The following is a 5,475-nucleotide window of genomic DNA, read 5'->3' on the forward strand; positions in this document are numbered from 1 at the left end:
CAACGCCCCCCCGAGAAGCTATGCACACCCCGAGAATCAGGGCCGCCCCCCCCACCCCCAGGGCCAGACGCAGTCCGCCCTCGCCGCTAAGCCTTACCGGAGACGCCTGTCCCGTAGGTAGGAGCCAGGCCCCTTCAGAAGGGAGCGCCTGTGTGCATGCTGTGTGCCCGGACCGCGCCCCGCGACGGAGGATGCAAGCAGCGGCAGGGTGCAGAGCCGGCGACCTTGGGCAGGTGTCTGTGCGCGCGGCATGAATCTCAGAGGCTCTTCTCTGCCAGATACCTTAATCACTGATGCCCTTTTGGTGTGAGAGACTCTGAGGTCAAGAGCCCTGTCCAATGCACACTGCAGCGCTTTTCCTTTAAAAAGTTATAGGTCTGCTACGAGAGCAACTGCACGTCCGTGGGTCTGTTGCACTTTCTTCTCAGTTTTAACCCCCCTTCTCCGTTCCCCTATAACCGAGTCGTTGTGATACGGATGCTAATCGTTCCTTCTGGTTTCGTCCCCTTTGCCACTTTGTCCTTATTTCTCTCCCCCCACCCCCTCGAACCCCCCGCCAAGCTTTTACCTCAGAGGCTTTGGTGTCAGGGCTGATACCCACAAGTCATCTGTGATGTTCCAAAGCAGTTACCAGCCTCGTGATTTTTGTCATTTCCCAGGCCTGTCTCCATCCATTGCTTTGTTTGTTTGTTTGTTTCCAATGAAGCTACTGTTGTGAAACTGAGAAAGAAAAAAGAAAAAAAAACCTTGCCCAGGATAGCACTTTAATAGCCAAATAAAAATGTGTTGCCTGTCCGATTCTGAGAGCCTTTAGGTGAGCTCAGCGGAGGTGGCAGGGAGACTGTAAACTTGAATTTACCCAAACTGTCCATGAAAGATGCTGTTTTTACGTGTAAGTAACGTCATCCTCCAAACACGGCTGCTGCTTGATCTGGAACGCATGGTGCGTCCAGAGACAGAGGCATCTGAGGAATCCATGTAGGTGTAGAATGTGGGCCGCCAGGGGCCGTCCGGTGACCCAAACACTTGGTTTGGGGCAGCAAGTGTGAGGGTCCGTGGGATCGCCTAGCCAGGCCCACTTCCCTGAACTGCAGGGCTAACTTGTCCGTCCTTGAAGGGGAGAGTGAAAGGTTCGGGTGATGGCATGAAATTTCACGCCAGAATTCTTGAATTAATTTTGTTCCACAAGAAAGCAGTTGTATGTGCGGCAGAATGATGTTATAGAAACGACAAAACTAGTCACCCAAAGGCTAGCGTCTTGTCTGATGGTGCCAGTAAGCACCGCAGGCTTTGGGCAGGTGGGGCCTCCGTTCCTTCCCTGGCAGAGGGACAGACCAGACGGGCTCGAGCTCCATCTAGATGGTCCCCTCTCCCACAGAATCACCTGGCCCTCCTCCACAATTACTCGAAAGATTTTTCACTTTCCTCTCTGGTTCCTCTAATCTTCTTTATGGTGAAAGTTAGTATTGATGCAAATCAAGAGGTTCGGTTTCAAAAACCAAAATCATTAGGGCAGCGTCTGCAGTTTAGATGTCATCGTGGAAGAATGAGAGGTATTAGTTCATTTCCATTTATGAGCAGGGGAGCCATAACCTTGAAGTCGTCTTGAGGGTCGCGGCCACATCATGGTTTCCATGGAGGTTCCCTGGGCCACACGGATCGTGAGAGCAGACCTGATGTTTAGTCCTCACTCTCGCTATCTGGATAAGTGACCTTCGACACCCCCCTGGGTTTAATCTTTCTCATCTGACAAACACGGAGGTGGGACTTGATGGGTCCCCAGATCCCATCCGGCTCAGACATTTTAGAGTTTTAGGGAAAGTTTGTGATGGCCCCCCTTGCAGGAGACAAGCGGTCTTGGGAGCAAACATGGGCACGTGAGGTTAGATACTCTTGCCGCCAACCTTCACGGCAAAAGCATCTGAATCTGTAGCTGAGGGCAGAGGGTTTGGCTTCAGGGGTTTCTCTATGTATAGATAACTGGTGTGACAGGTGGTCTGACAAGACTCAGTTGGATCAGCGTCCTCTTGGCCTCAAATGACCCATTGCCATCAGGTAGGAGTGTCTTGGGTGGTCACATAAAAAATGAGTCGTGAACGGTCCAGAGAAACCTTGACCTCCCACTTGCACTCTCTGGACAAGGGTTTTCTGTATTGGAGTTGCAGAAGAGTTTTATCTCCACCTCTTAGAATTTTCCACTTGTCATGGAGGTCAGCGGATTCTTACCATGGATCTGTACGCCCAAAGCAACAGCAGGGACCCACACTCATTTTGTGACACTGCGTGAACTTTTTCCCATTCTGTCCAGTTCTCCCTCCACCGAAACCCATGTGCACATTTCCACGTGGAAATTACAGGAAAAGGCATCTATCTCTCCCATCTAGGCACTGATTAGGGATAGAAAGTTAAAAACGGGCAGATTTTTTATGGAGCAGGAGCAGAAACGTGTGACCAAAGAATGTTTTCAGGTTGGTTTTAGCTTCTTTAGACTGGCGAGATTATATAGATTTTTCAAAACCTTTCCCCTCTTTAAGGCATCAGAAAGCTCTTGATAGAATAACAGCTAACCAAAGAGGAGACTGGCTTACGACGAAGATTTCTCTGTCCAGAAAGGCTACACTCTTCCTGTTCGTCCTGTAGCTTCTTTACAGAATAGGAAAGCTCTCCTGCTAGAATATGGAACATATTCTAGCAGGAGACTTTGGGCTGATTTTTGGGCTCGTGACTTTGGGCTGATTTTTCAAAGATAAACCGTTGAGCTTCATAGAAATCCATAAAAGTATGGCTGCTTGTGAGCGTGTGTGTGTGTGTGTGTGTGTGTGTGTATGCACACATGCATACGTCAGACTCATTTGGGCAGTTTTAACAGCTTAGCACTAAATCCCAAGCCATGTCCTTTGGGTCTTAGGTCATTATTCTCAAAAGTAAGCAGTTTCTGGTTTCTGAGTCATCTGGTCATATCTCTAGCGATTTTTTTTTCTTGAAGTTCTGAAAATGATTCAGATATGTGTGCATATTTAATTCACTTAGATGATCTGTAAACTTGGATGGTATTTATTCTAAATGGGAAAAAATTTTATACTGCAAATCTATGTAATTTATAATGGTTTTGTTTTATATATTATATTTTCATATTTTTAGGGCACATCTATTCTCATCTTTTTGTATATCATGCTTGACAAAAAGAACTAGTAATACTTGACTAAATCTCTAGGAACCAAATGTGACATCTATAATGTATAGAAATCGCTCAGAAAGTAACTGAATGTCCTTACCCATCCTGAGCACTATTGTGCTGTGTCATTACACCCGGAATGATGGCTGGTGAGCGTTTCTTTTTTCAAAACCAAGCCAAAAGGCCTGGCCTCCCACACAGTGGAGTCTGGAATCCTTCCCTTCTTTATCTTTTTCGTTGTGTGTTTCATTTTTAATTGTAGACATCCCGTGTTGTTCAGACTTCCTTTGAAGGGCAAATGTGAGATAAGAAAGCAACTTGATTGAAAGACTTGGCTGGAAGGATGGCTGTGTAACTTATTCACTGGGCTGGTAACGTTTCTTATCTAATGGTTGGATTGTTCTTTATTGGTGATCTCAGAGCTGTTCAGCTGTTTAGCTCGTGAAGAAAATGTTAGGCAGACAGAATGTTTGCAAGATTTGGACAGACAGCCTCTAAATGTAGTGCAGCCAACACAGACCAGCTGAGCCTTAGAAACCCTGGTCCCAGCCAGTGGACGAGCCGTTTCAGAAGGCGGATCAGACTCCTGTGTGTGCAGGTTGAATTTCAGTGTTGTACCAGTGCTAAAACTCTTCAAGGGCAGCCCCTGTGGTTCTGTGAACAGGGGTTTCCTCCCAGTGTTTCACTGGGTAAGAAAACGGAGCATTTCCTTTATCTTTCAGATACTCTAATTTATACTCAGCGCAGTTCAGCGACTACTTCCCTGTACCTGTCTTCACGTACCCTTTTGGCAGTCCTTTTAGATCATAATCCTGGTTTCTGTTCTTGCTTTTTAAGCTAATTCATTGGTCCTCTTTACATAGCCAGCAGATCTCATTGTATATTCACACACGTGTTTTGAGCACCTGTTACCTTCACGGTGTTAGTCGTTTTTACATTCACCTATTGATTTAAAAATCTTTTAGTAGATAACAGAGTTCATCTTCCTAATGACCCTTAGGGTTAAACCAGTGATTAACAAGGTTTGAATTAAACAAATCAGTGGTGGGGAAAAAATGGAAAAAAACAATTGCTTCTTATGCTTTCTGAAGGACTGAGTGTCTGTTAGACAAGAAAATGTTGTATGAGGGTGATAATGATCTTTCACTGAGATATTTTAGAAATGTCATTTTTAAGGGGACTAATGCTTAGAATACCACAGTCGAAACTGAAGCTCATAGAGAATGTAAAAACAGAAAGCAAATAGTTCTAAGAATATTCTGGCATAAATTATTTTTATTTAACGAGGAATTGAAACCTTCATTGTATCTCTCAGACACCCCAGCACCGCTCACAGAAGGTGCTGGCGCTTAACGTTTGATGTGCTATTCCTCTGGTTCTGGAATTTCTTTGTTAAAGCCAGGAAATAAGATGGAAAAATGTATCTGCGCGGAAATGTCAAACTGTTGATTTGTGAGCTATAAATGTTCACCTTTTAAGAATAATTTAAAGGTATAAACAAATGACTAATATTTAAATTGATATAGCAGCAAAAAAACATGTGAGCCATCCTGTATTTTGGTTGTTGCTTTAATAAAGGATTTGCACAGGTGTGCCGAGCGTGTCGTGTCCCAGCTCAAGGCTGTGTGAGTGTGGCCTGATTTACTCTTTCCAGTGGTAAGAAATCTGTAGTCAATCCTCACCCCTACCTTTTGCATCTGTGGCACATCTTGGGGAAAAGGGAAAAACGAAGTAATTGTTACGTGAATCTACAAACTTTATCCAAATTCAAAAATCCTAACTCTGGCCTGACAAACAGGATAGCCATTTATTTTTTATAAATGGCTATCTATACGAAGAAATAATTTTTAACATGTAACATCAAGCTTATTGTAGAAAATCCACAAAGACCAGGAAACTCCCCTACCCAGAACATTCCACGGGAGAAGGCATTAGTCATAGATCCAACACGAAACACCTAGACAGAACCCAGTCCAGACCAAATCCAAGAATATGCTAAGGAGGTGCCCTTTGAAAGCTTTGAAAGCTGGATTCCTCTCAGATAGGATGAGGTCATGTAAACAAAACAAGAAAGGACAACACCAAATGGGAAAGAAAATCAGTGTTTTGCTGTAGATCTGGAGAGGCCAACAAAATTATTGAATGGGTTACTGGATAAACTGTGCATATAACTGAGATCCAGAGGTTCTGTCAAGCAAAAAAAAAGGTTTAAGAGAACTATGGTGGCATTCATGGAAAAATGAACAATTGTGCCACCAGGGAAGAGAAGATAGGAAAGTTTTGTCCTAACTGCGTAATTT

Source organism: Grampus griseus (assembly GCF_964374135.1).
Source record: "Grampus griseus genome assembly, chromosome: 6".
Classification (NCBI taxonomy): Eukaryota; Metazoa; Chordata; class Mammalia; order Artiodactyla; family Delphinidae; genus Grampus; species Grampus griseus.